A 14,246-nucleotide genomic window follows, 5' to 3' on the forward strand; every position below is an offset into this window, starting at 1 on the left:
ACTTAAGACATGAAACTCTGAAACTGATAGAGGAAAAAGTGGGAATAAACTTCAAGATACCAGCATCAGTAAGGCCTTTCTGAATAGGACTCGTATCATTCAGGAAATAAGACCAATAATGAAGAAGTAGGATTTCATAAAATTAAAAAAGCTTTTGTACAGCAAAGGAAAACGTCAGTCACATAAAGAACACCCTACAGAATAGGAGAAAATCTTTGCCAGCTATAAATCTCACAGATGATTAGTATCTAGATATATAAAGAACTCAATAAAATAAATGTAAAGAAAATAAACAACCCAATTTAAAATGGAACTGAACAGAGTTCTCAAAAAGAGAAATACAAATGTTTGATTTGCATTTTTAAGTGTTCATCTACTCTGAGATTTTATCTTTCCCCAGTCAGCATGGCTGTCATCAAGTAAACAAATGACAGCAAATACTGTGGAGAAAATGAGGGTGTTAGGGAAGGAGGCACTTACTCACTGTTAGTGGGGATGTGAATTGGTGTAACCACTATGGAAGTAGGTGTGGAGGTTTCTCCAAAAGCTAAAAATAGAACTATCCTAAGATCCAGCTGTGCCACTCCTGGGCATATATCCAGAAGATCATGTCCTCTTACAGAGAAACCTGCACATCCATGTTCATTGCCACTCTGCTCACAACAGCTAGGAAATGGAATCAGCCTGGATATCCATCAACTGATGAATGAATAATGAAAATGTGGTTCATACAACGGAATTTGCAGCTGTAAAGAATAATGAAAATTTCAGGAAAATGCATGGAATTGGAAAATGTTATATGAAGTGTGTTAGCCAGGCCCAGGAAGACAAATGTCATGTGTTTTCGCTCATATGTGGATTCTAGCCTTGAAATTTTAGATTTTTATGTTTAATTTGGAGTATCTGTAGAACCCAGCAAACTAGAAAAGACCCATGAGCAGGAGAGGGGAAGAGGACAAGGGGAGAGGGGACCGTGGTGTGAATGTAAGGGGCAAATATTGGGGGTTAAAAGTTTAAGCAGGGGAGCTAGAGAGATGGCTCAGCAGTTAAGAGCACTGGCTGTTCTTGCAGAGGACCTGGGTTTGGTTCCCAGCATCCACATGGTAGCTAACAACCATCTATAACTCCAGTTCTAGGGGATCCAACGTTCTCTTCTGACCTTCATGGGCTTTGCACGACACAGGTGCACTTCATATACATGCAGGTGATACACTCATACACATAAAATAAAAATAATAAATAAAATATTTTTAAAATTAAAATATAAAAAAGTTTAAGCAGGGATAGAGACAGGGATAAGGAAAGAGAAGGGGGTGAGGATGGGCTGATTAAAACAAAAGATGGTTGAAAAACCCTGTGGAAACCCACTACTTTGTAAGCTAGTTGAAAATGTAATTTTAAATTTTTTTTTTTTGTCTTTTTGAAGCAGGATCTCCCTGTAGCCCCAGCTGTCCTGGAACTCACTATGTAGACCAGGCTGGCCTTGAACTCACAGAGATCCGCCTGCCTCTGCCTCCTAAGTGCTGGGACTACAGGCATGTGCCACCATGCCTGGCTAAATTTATTTATTCATTTATTTTTGAAATTGAATGTCCATTTTGGACTTTTTTCATACAAAGCATTTTTTAATTTAATAACCACATGATTAGAAGATGCATTTCATTACAGCTTTAATATATTCAATAACAATTTATAGAGCAAGGATACATCTCTTTCAAAAGTGGCTGTAAAGTTTTAAGTTCACAGTTGAATTAATACAGTTATACAATATTGAACTCAGTATAGACCCTCTAAGACATAAAATTGAATGAATTTTTAACCTTTAAAAAAGATCTCCATTTCATTTTAAAATATGCTGTTTCCTACAGAAAGACTCATTTTTAATGCTACTAACGCTTAGACGCTTGCACATGTGTCTCTAATCTCTATGTATCTGATCATTACTAGTCACAGTTGGTTATACTCAGATCCTTGGCAGCTGAGTATGGATATAAAGTCATCAGGTAGATTTTACATGAAGTAAATTTTTATGCTTCCTCCTCAAATATAAGTAATTTTTTTAAACTTTTACAAAAGCTTTATTGAGAATTTCATACATGCATGTAAGGTGTTTTGATCAAATCCATGCCCACTTCCTCCCTTCCGACATCTCCCATATCTCCCCATCATTTCTTTTCTTTTCTTTTTTTTTCTTCTTTATTTTATGGGGCTTTGGGCACTCTTAACATTCCCCCCTCTGAAGAGGTAACCCTAAAGTCTTTAAAGATTAGATACAAGCTCCCAAATACTTTTGACATTTTTGGCCTTTGGAACAGAGTATGTTGCTAACAGTCCCAAGGACATTTTGAATAAGTCATTTTTTTATTTGTTGATTTTTGTGTGTGTGTATATCATACAGAACATTCCAAATGATCTTATTCATCTATATACCCACTTCCCAAATGGCACCATCCTATGCCCCCCACCCCTGGCACCGATATACTCTGTCATCCCTGTTACTGTTTACTGTGTTGTTGGCACCCCCAGTCATTCCCCAGTGCTTGTCCATCTGCTGAATCTAGTCATCCTATCTAGAGATCCTTGTTTTGGGAAGATCAGCTGTTCCCCATCTAGCAGCAATCAGTTGTCAATATTCCTTTAGATAAAATTGGGGTCTGCTGTTCATTTTCCCAGTTCTATGCTGGGTTACTGTTTGGGAGTCTTTTGGGCTACCCTGGCCAACAACTCAAAGGAAGGTATCTCCTGTCTGGCATTGTTTCTTGTTATGTAGCCTTTATCTACACTTATGGACTCTTAAAAAATTATATTGACCCCTTTAATCTTTGGTTATACTTTCCTTTTGGGTGTTTAAGACCCTACAATTGGCCCAAATAAACCAATTTATTTTTACTCTTAAGGTTGGATCTGTTCCTCAGGGGTCACATGGGCTTGGGAGGAGCCCCTGGCTCCTTTCTTTTACCACTTCCATCTATGTGAAGATAAGTCAAAGGTCCTACTTGACCACGGCTGGCTTCGCTTGGAAGCATGGAGGAAATATTTCCTATGTGTTGACCCTCCTCTTTGTAGACTGATTGGGTCTCCTAGGCCTCCTTGGTCAAGAGTACAGGTGACTCATCACAGTTACAGGACATTTTGAGAGATGCTCCATTGTCCCCTGGAACTTAGTTGACCTAGAAGGGCAAGGAGCAAAAACTGTCCTTTATGTCCCTCTGACCAAATTAGTATAGGCCTCAAAGTATGGCTGTTAAACATCCAAGAAGGTTAGTTCCACCAGTCTGTCACTTTTAATTACCATGTGCCATGTAGATAAAGCTTGGGCAAAGACCAAATGTTCTCAGATAAACCTTGCCTAGACATATATTCTTTGATCTAACTGTATGTATAATTTGTCAGTAGGTTGTTGGACTAATATGGTTCCCTCTGGTTTTTTAAAAACTAGCTAGGCATTATTTATCTCTTGCATATTGGTGCCACTATTGCACCAGTGGGCATACCTTGTTAGGCCAGTTGTTGTAGCTTCCAGGATTCACCCCTGGGTAAGGTGAATGATTAATTTTCTCTTCAGGTAGCAAGCATGGCACTATGAAAGTTAACCAGTAGAGATGAAATTTTGAGGTCAGCACCAGCTTGATTTCTCCTTGTTTGTTCTACAGCTTATGCATGTAGTATCTTTAGCAGTAGGGTCTTACTGTGAAGTTGTTGTGGGTAACCAAGAGCAGGGGCAATGGCCAGTATTGTTTGAGTTTCAAAAGAGGGAGTCCATTCCTGGCATTGGGCTTTTACTTTTTTAGCCTATGGTATCAGAGAGGGGCAGTGTCCCCCTCTTATAAGATAGCACCTTTTAATTTCTTCTTATAATATGTATGTATATACTTGAAAGAAGTTTCTGTAATGGTAGGTTTCCATATGGCTTTTTCCAAAGGCCTCTAGTATTAGTTATCCCTCCCCATGTTCCCTCCTCTACCTTGGCCTCTCATTCCCCACCCATTTAACCTTTCCTACTCTATTAATTCACTTTCCCCCTTTATATCACTGAATTCTACCTCCCTTCCTAGGAAGCCTTCCTCTTACCATCCATGGCCATTTATTAATTTCTTGAGCACTCTGGATTTTCAAATTGAAACATGCATATCTAAGATTTCAAAGCTAGCATCCAGCTATGAGAGGGAACATGTGATATTTGTCTAACTCACAGGATGGAACCCATACCTGAGGCTGATATCAGGCCTAGGAACATGAGGTTAGACAGGTTACAAGCCATAAGGAAGACCCTAATACTATTATTCTGCTCAATAGATATAGTATTAAACTGACCCTAGTGACTTTTTGTTATACCTATAGATTAATCTATCTCTCAACTCTCTCCAGAGAAGCTTCCTTATGCAGCAGATGGTGATTAACACAGAGAACCATGACTGGCCAATGCGCAGAGAACAAGAGGCTGCAGAATGCTTATCCCTGAACAGGACACCTATGTCAAACTTCTGCTTCCCAAAACTCAGGGATCATTGCAGAAGAGGGGGTGGAAAGAGTGTAAAAGCCAGAGGTGGTAGATGACCACAAGGAAATAGAGTTTTCCAGACAGCTGGGAAATAATTCATATGAACTCACAGCAATGGTCCTCAAGCCAGACAAAAATCCCAGCATAGACATGGGGAAGTGAGTAAGAAACCCCAACCCTACCTAAGAAAATATTGGCAACTGATGATTGCTGCTGCTGAGAGGGAAAGTCATTCTCATTTAAGGCAGAGACTCTCAGTAGGTTGACCAGGGTCCAGTGGATGAGCCCACACCAAAGAATATTTGGGGACACAGATTTGACTCTATAGGTATACATATATATATATATATATATATATTATATACACACACACATACACACATATATATATATGTGAAATTGTGTGGGGACAATAAGGGGGAGTGCAGAGATAAGGGAGGGGGATCTAAACACATTCAATATATATTGTATGAAATTTTCAATAATTCAATTAAATAAGGTGCAGGAGAGATGGCTCAGTGGTTAAGAGTACTGACTGCTCTTCCAGTGGACTGGGGCTTGGTTCCCAGTACCCACATGGTGGCTAACAGCCACCTGTAATTCCAGTTCCAAGGAACCCGATGCCCTCTTCTGTCCTTAGTTGGCACTGCATGCAGGTGGTGTACTTACACACATGCAGACAAAACACTCATACATAAAAAATAAAATCTTTTTTTTTAAACCCGTCAAAAGAAAAAGAAAGATGCATGTTTCTGTCCTGTTTTAAACGTTTCCCTTCATGCCAGTGCCTTCTTTTCATCAGTCACTGTCTTCATAATTCCCATTTTAGAATACAAGGCTGGAGCCACAGACGATTTTGGTTTCTGCACAGCCGCTGAAAGCTAACACGTTCATGAGATGGTTGTCAGCTCTGTGTCACACATATCAGGAACCTAGGGAATGAGGAAAAGAAAGGACCTGAGGGTAAGTCGGTAGAATTCTGTCAGTCTTCAGTTGCTTCAGGTAGCAAATTGGATGGTGTGATTGAGCTGGATGCAGCCTTGTCTACACAACGGCAACACGGAGCTCAATCAACCCAAACAGCTCTTTCCTTAACTACCTTCCATGTTTCCGTCTAGAATGCTTTGGACCAAATCACTTCTATATAGACAAAAATCTTTTCTTAGATGAAAACTTCTCTAACATGTATTTAATGTTTACTGTCTCTCTAAGTAAACGTTGTCCACATCAAATGAAATTGACTTCAGGGATGAGTAAATAAAGACGTCAAGGCCTAATTATGCCTGTCTAATGGGTCTAATCATTTTTACAGTCTTGACTCTTAATTTATCTAGATAATGACATCAGCTCTCCTTTTATTTTGGCTCTCACCTCAGTCTCAGCTCAGTTCTACTCAGCCAGACACTATAGGCACAGAAGCATCTGGAACCATCTGGCTATTTCTTGGCTTTGTAGCTCACTGGGTTTGGTTAACAGGCTGTGGGCATCAAAGTTAGTGCTTATCTGAAGCAGAGTCTTGGCCTTACCTGAAATACCTCGAGGGTCCTGGGATCTGAGCTCTGGAAACATTTATGATCATTTATAGTAGTGTTTTGGACAAAATCAGTCACTATTTATTTATTTTAAAATGTTTTATTTATTATTTTTATATTCTGTGTATGAGTGTATTGCCTGCATGTATGTGAGTACACCCGTGTCATGCAATGTCTCAGAGATCAGAAGAGGGCATCAGATTCCCCTGGAACTGAAGTTAAGGGCAGTTCTTAGCCACCATGTGGGTACTAGGAATTAAACCCAGGTTCTCTGCAAGAGCAGTCAGTATTCTTAACCACTGAGCCAGCCATCTCTCCAGCCCTCAATCAGTCACTTTTTAAAAAATGAGTATGGGGGGCTGGAGAGATGGCTCAGCGGTTAAGAATACTGGCTGTTCTTGCAGAAGACCCGGCTTCGAATCCCAGCACCCACACGGCAGCTAACGACTGTCTGTAACCAGTTCTAGGGGATTCAACAGCCTCTTCTGTCTTCCTCCAGCATTGCATAACATGGGTACACTTACCTACATGCAGGCAATACACGCATACACATAAAATAAAAAAATAAAAATAATAAATAAAACATTTAAAACAAATGAGTATGGGCCAACGAGATAGCTCAGTGGGTGAAGGCACTTGCCACCATGCCTGAAAACCTGGATTTCATCTCTGAGACATACATGGTGGAAGGAGAGAGCGAACTCCAAAGGTTTTCCTGTGATCTCCACACGTGCATAGTGGTGACACACACACACACACACACACACACACACACACACACGAATAAATAAAATATAATGAGTATTACTGTATTTTCTTTCTCATCAGTCTGGTGCCACCAGATGCTCTTTCTTTTGTTTAACATTCCAGAAGTCTTTTTGTACCCCCCAGCCCCCACTGACCATTCTAAATCCCGAGTTCTGTGCATTCCCAGCGAAAGGACGGTAATAAGTGACTAAGAAGAATGGAGATGGTTCATCCCAGTTTGAACATTAGATCAGGGTCAACAAAATCATCATCCCAGGTTCCAAGTCAGAGGAGGAACTCAAGAAGGGTAAAGGATTCTGTGGGAATCAGGAACCAGTGGAGACCTGAGGGCTGGCCATTCAATAAATTGCAGAGAGTGTATTTATGTTTCAGAGATCATGGGACATTTTCAGGTGTCCTCAGGGGCACACTCATAAACTCTCATTGCAGAACACAAACCAATTCTTACTACACTAAGATAACTACTTAGACTTGAATTTTAACTAGTGCCTGTAGGAAGGGATTTCATCAGTTTCAACTTCTGTTGCCAAAGGTACTTTTCCCATATTAATTTTATCATGACATCAACTCTGGATCCAAATGAGAAGCCAAATAGCCTGATAGGGACATCCTGAATGTAAGAAAGCCTGGAAAGTTGTCAGAGAGAGAACATCCTGACTTAAACAGACGTTTGGATTCTTAGTTCTAGAGCATTCGTTTTTCTCACTTTTCTTTCCCTAATCTCCCCTCTTTCTTTACTTACTTCAGTTTTTACAATTGTTCAACCTGTTTAGCTCTCCTTGATGTTTACAGCCATGGGAAATGGCCTGAGGCCACAGGGTTTCCAATCAGGAGACCTGGTTAAAAAGTTCCCTGGATTATGTATCAGAAAGTCTCTGGGAAAAGCAAGGCTGCCCCAGACAGGATTGCAGCCCCAACAGTCATGTGTTCTCACTCCCAGCTCCTGTGACAAAGCACTCTGACCAATACCAATTTAGGGAAGAAAGGGTTTCTTTGGCTTACATCTCCCAGGTTACTGAGAGCCTGTGCTCAACCTGCTTTCTTTTTATTATTTTAATATTTTTTATGTGTATGCGTGTATGGATTGCATGTAGGTAAGTGCACCTGTGTTGTGCAATGCCCACAGAGGACAGAAAGGCTGTTGGATCCCCTGGAACTAGAGTTATGGACAGTTGTTAGCTGCCATGTGAGTGCTGGGATTCGAACCCAGGTCTCTGCAAGGACAGTCAGTGTTCTTAACCACTAAGCCATCTCTCCAGTCCCTCAATCTGCTTTCTTATCTTTCTTATACAATACAGGACCAGCTGGCCAGGAGTGGCATCACCCACAGTGGGCTGGGCCCTCCCATATCACTCAACAGTCAAGAAAATACCCCACAGACATGGCCACAGGCCAGTTCAATGGAGGCAATTTCTCAACCGAGTTCCCCTCTACCTAGGTGTGTCAAGTTAACACCTAGAGCTATCCAGCATAGGCACCGACAGTACCCAACTCAGGGCTGACCAGTGATGTCCAAAGCTAACCTGAGACCTTGCGGACAAGCCATGGGGAAGAAAAAGGTATGAAGAGAAAATTATCAGGCTGCATGGTTTAATTTTAAATAGCTGGAAATGGGGCAACAGAGAAGGAAAGAGAAAGCTGGCCTAGTCAAGCCACATCCGTGAAATGTGACTGAGGCAATGAAGGTTGGAGCTGAGGCTGAAAGATAAGGGCCCTCCTGTGCTAGTGAGGCTTCTGGCCTGTGGCACGCGGGAGCTTCATCTTTGCATGGAAAGGTCCCTGGCCACTGCCGCTCCCAAGTGCCAAGTACGGAGGGAGAAGGCTGAGCCCCAAACCACAGGAGCTTTAACAGCCCCAATTTGTTGCAGAAAATAATCAGGTTTGACTTGAGTGTATTTTATAGGCTGAGTGTACTTATCATTTTAGGTTGGGTATGTTTTATAGGTTGGGTATATTTTACATATTGGGTATATTTTACACATTGGTATTATATTATGGGGAAAATGCAGAGAAGGGCCCAATCTCAACACCAGCGTGACTTCCCTCCTGACTTCCCTTTATAGACAGTGCTGTTTCTCTCTTCCTTTCTAGTCCTCTGCAAGTTCACAATTTGATCTTGAAGTTAGAGGAATGGAAGATCCCGTTCTACTGCAAGGTTAACATGGAGCTTCGAATCTCTAAAAGGGTTCGGAAAGAACGTCACTTCCTCCTTCCATCTACAATGTCCTCAGAACAGAGTGCGAAGGGTCAGAGACAACTCTGCCACAGCGTCCCCAGGCCTGGGAACCCCGGTCTTCTCATGTCTGAAGACCAGGCTGTACAGAACCAGTTAGTGCTTTCTCTCTGGTCTGAAGAAAGGCCCTCTATAGAGTTTCAACAAAGGTTCGAATTAAAAACAAGGACAGCACCCAGGTGAGGGTGCATACCTGTAAACTCAGCATTTGGGAGACAGAGATGTGAGGATCAGGAGTTCGAGGCTAGTCTGAGTGAATGAGTCTTTCTGAAAAATTGATAAAGTTTTAAAAAATGAGAGCAGAAAAGAATCTGTGAATTTGCTTAGTAGATCTTTACTATCAGGAGATAGGTTTTCATAGACTTGCAACTCTAGTACTTTCTACATGGTCCAAGATTTCTTTCCTATTGTTACATTTACTTATTTAATTATTTGTTAGATAGTGTGTATGTGTGTGTGCGCGCGCGCGCGCGCACACGCGCGCGTGCGCACACACACACACACACATTCAATTGAGGGAATGCATGTAGAGGTCAGAGGGCAACTTGTGGGAGTCCGTTCTCTTCTACCCATGTCAGTCCCAGGGAATTGAACTCAGGTCCTCAGGCTTGGTGGCAGTTACCTTTACCTACTGAGCCATGTCACCAGCCCCTAGTTCCCTGGTTTCAGGATTTATTTTCTTCCTTCCTTCCTTCCTTCCTTCCTTCCTTCCTTCCTTCCTTCCTTCCTTCCTTCCTTCCTTCCTTCCTTCCTTCCTTCCTTCCTTCCTTCCTTCCTTCCTTCCTTCCTTCCTTCCTTCCTTCCTTCCTTCCTTCCTTCCTTCCTTCCTTCCTTCCTTCCTTCCTTCCTTCCTTCCTTCCTTCCTTCCTTCCTTCCTTCCTTCCTTCCTTCCTTCCTTCCTTCCTTCCTTCCTTCCTTCCTTCCTTCCTTCCTTCCTTCTCTCTCTCTCATCTCCCCCTTTCTTTTTTCACTTCAAACTTCACAGAAATGTTTTGGGACTGACTGATTAAAGTACATTTTAAAGTCCAGAGAGTGCCAATGTCCTCTGGAATCTGGCCCCTTGCCTGAAGGGACCTGGCGAACATAGTATAGGCCTTGTCCTTCATTAAAACTCAATTCCTGTATTGAGAATGCCCATGAATACTAATGATTTAACAAGACAGATCTGTGCCTTGCAGGCACCACAGAATAAACCGCAAGTGCAGGAGCTGTTTTTTGTATGAATACCACCCTCCGTATTTCTCCACATCTGCCCACAACTTCATTATTATTTACTTTTAGTCTTTTCTTTACATGTTCTCTATACACAAATAAATTTATTTAATAAAAATACTCCATCACATTCTAAATATGAATTTGGGGTAATGGTGGGAAATTATAGCAAGAAATAAATAACTTATTTTTTAAAGACTTTAAAAGATTTATTTATTTTTATTTTTTGTGTGTTTCTGTTTTGCCTGTATGTATGTATGTATGTATGTATGTATGTATGTATGTATGTATGTATGTATGTAAATGTACTGCATGCTTGCCTGGTGCCTGAGGAGACCAGAAGAGGGTGTCAGATTCCTGGAACTAGAGTTACAGGTGGTGGTGAGCCACCTGATATGGGTTCTGGGAACCAAATCTAGGTCTTTTCCAAGAGCAGTAAGCACTTTTAATTGCTGAGCCCTTTCTCCAGCCCTACTGTATTTTAAATTTGGGGATTTCATAGTGTATACACCCTCTCCCCCTCTAATTCTTCCTAGGCCCCTCCACATGCTAGCCATTAAAAACATCTTTAGAAACGGAAATCTCATGGGCCTCAGTCAAATGTGATTTTCTCACTCATTCAGTGTATTTTTGGCCAGGCACTGTGCTAGGTTGCAGAGCTAGAGAGCAAAGCCCAAATAAGCACAAACGGTCTTAGCTGCCATCGGGGATTAAAGAGGTAATGGGGAGGGGGCGCTAGCTCCTTCCAGCTCCTTCCTTCTGGAAGCTTTCCACTCAGTTGGTCTCTACAGAGTTGGTTCTCAGAGGGATAAAATTGCCTCGAGGCCTTCCTCTCAGCCTCTTTAAGGTAAAGGCAGGTCACTGCATTGTTTATAAGTACAGTATTAAAAGCTGGACTACGAAAGTGAAAAGGTCCGTTTGCCTCCAGTCCCACCCCAGGGACCTGAAAATATGCGTCCATAGAGAGCCATCTGGGATCAGGATTTCCCTAAGCTATGGTTGCCCAGGTATGACCGAACACTTTCCCTACAGAACCCTAGAGGACTTCCTAGTCCAGAGTGTTCTAAGAAAAGATCCCTGGGAGATTACAATCCTGGAAATAAGCGGATCCCCACCACAGTACAGGGTTCAAGATAATCATTACCAGCTTTTTCTTGGGACAACCTTCTACTTCTCCGGCTAGAGAGAACATTTCAGGTTCTCTGCTCAAACCCTTCCTTTCTGCTTTACATTTTGCCCTTATACTTTAATTCCCAGGAGGGGACTCAGACATCTAACTTTGTTGTGTGCCCCACTCAACTATGTCCCTACTGTCAGCAGGGAAGGGAAATCCTGAGGTACCAGCAGGATTTCGTATAAAGTGCCCTGGGCTGGGAGTCAGGAGGCAGGTTATAGATCTTCATGCTGCGGCTTCCAGGCAAGGCAAGCAGGCTTCATACACCTCTTTCCAGGAACAAGATGAGTCCTGTTCCAGGAACCTGTGCATCTATAGATTTGTATTGATGTCCCTCTCAAGTAGTTGGAAGTTTGAAGCAGCTAATAAAATTCAATGGGATTAAATTATTTTTCAGGTTTTGGAACCAAGAACCAAAAATAAATGAAGAAATGTCAGATCACCGGGATTTAAAATGGTTCACTCTTGGAAAAGACCTAATGAAGCCTGGCTTTGAGCCGTCCTCTTCTAAGGGTTGAGATGATGAGAATTCACTCTTTTACATTCTTTTGCTGCTTTTTTCCTTCCTAAAATGGTCACATTATTTTTTCTAATTTGACAGCAATTTTCATGGGCTTGTCTGGTTATCTTGCCCCTCATCTTACTCTGGCCTGTGCTACCCACAGATAGACAATTCCACTTCCTCTTTAGGACATTACTGGCAGCCTCCTCCTGGCCTGGCATTCTCTCTCTTTTGTGAAAGTGTACTATGTAGACAGCAGTCAGGAGGGATTTTCCTCGAGGAAAATAAAAGGCTTTATCCATGTCCACATCTCTCGCCATGAAAGGAATAAGCCCATCTATCAATAACACTTCTGTCTGTGTATATTGGTGCTTTATGAACTCAATTTGGGGATATTTAGAGAGTTGTAAGAGGAGGAGGGGCGGGATTAAGTCTATGCATTGTGAAAAAGCCAGTTAAGCCAAGTCATCTAAGAAAACCTAATTACCTCATTATTTCATCGTGCCCACTTGGATGATCTCAGTTCTCTCTCTCTCTCTCTCTCTCTCTCTCTCTCTCTCTGTGTGTGTGTGTGTGTGTGTGTGTTGGTTTTTAGGGATGCTGTGGATTGAATCCAGGGCTTCAGACATTAGGCAAATGCTCTACCTATCACAGGCCATATCCCCAGTCAGGCCTCAGATCTTCCTAAGTTCCAGACCCCACTCTTGAATCTCAATATGCTTATCCTTTCTTCCACCATTAGGCCTGAGCCCTGCTCCATTGTTCACCAGAGAGCATCTCAACCCCTGACTGCCCTCTCAGAGAGCAGGCACCCTACAAAAATAGTTAATACACATTTAAAGAGCATTTAATCTTAGTGAGTTATAAATGAAAAGGAGATGCCGTTCTTCTCTTGAATTCCAGAAGCTTTAAAAAAGAAATATATCAAATGCTCACTGTTAGCAGAAATGGGATAAGACAGCTTGTATGCTGGTGAAGTGATGGAAAAGTTGATCGTATTTTAGAGCAATTTGGTCATTGTGTATCGAGAACTTAACATGTTCCTATCTTTTAATCCAGTAGGTTTCTGTTAAAAAAATAATAATAATAACACCTAAAGTATGGTAGCTTAGCGCAAAAAAAAAGTCACTTGGCTCTGATGTTATTCAGTATTGACAATAACATTTTACACAGTAAAAAGACGGAAAGGGGCTCTTTGAGGGGGGTAAATGGTGTCTTAAAAGGATGGGGAGGAGGAGCAAAGGAAGATAAGGAGGGAGAAAGACAACATGTCTTCATCATAAGTAAATATATAGGGCAAGAAAGCAGAAGAGAGACTTCATGAGGAAGGGAGCAGCGGGATGAGAGGGGAGGTGGGGAACTCCGAGGGCAAATGTGTGCACAGCAGATGATCCATGGAAGGAAATGTCATTATGGAGGCCCACTATTCAGTGCGATAACTATAAAACGTTACAAAACAAAAAACAAACCAGGAGACCGTGAGACTGGGAAGCAGCGTGGTCCTTCCAAGGCACTCCCTTCCTGTTCCCAGCAGGGGGGAGAGCACTGTGACAGCTTGCTAAGGGAGAGTAGAAACTTAGAAGCTGCACCTTCACTGTGATTAAACGACATCTAGCAAAGCAAAGACTGAAGGGAGACTGGGGGTGCAGCTCAGCAGGAGCGCGCTCAAGACCCCAGGTTCAATCTCCAGGACAGAAAAGGGAATAAAGTTGAAGGGGTCGGGGCTGAGACCCGGCTCAGTGGTTAAGAGCACTGGCTGCTCTTGCAGAGGACCCGTGTTCAATTCCCAGCACCCACATGGTGGCTAACAGCTGTCCATAACTCCAGTTCCAGGGGAATCCAGCACCCTCTTCTGACCTCCACCAGTATTGCATGACATGGGTGTACTTACGCACATGCAGGCAATACACTCTTGCACATAAAATAAAAATAGTAAATAAAATATTAAAAAATTGAAGGAGTCTGGGCAAACATAATAACAGCAATTATGTCTCAGTTTGGCCAATGTACATTTTTTAAAAACTTTCTTGTTTGTTTTTCTGTAATTCCCAGATTTTCTGCAACAAGACTGAATTTGTTAAGAAAAAAACATTGAAGCTGGGCATGGTGGTACAGACCTTTAATGTCTGCACGTGCGAGGACAAGGCAGGCAGATCTTTGTGAGTTTGAGGCCAGCTTGGTCTACATAGCAAGTTCCAGGCCAGTCAGGGTGACATAGTGAGATCCTGCCTCGTGTGTGTGTGTGTGTGTGTGTGTGTGTGTGTGTGTGTGTGTAATTTTTCTACCCACCTATAACAGGGCAAGGTTTTAAATATTTATATATA

This window comes from Nannospalax galili, unplaced genomic scaffold (assembly GCF_000622305.1).
Source record: "Nannospalax galili isolate Female #2095 unplaced genomic scaffold, S.galili_v1.0 scaffold72, whole genome shotgun sequence".
Lineage (NCBI taxonomy): Eukaryota > Metazoa > Chordata > Mammalia > Rodentia > Spalacidae > Nannospalax > Nannospalax galili.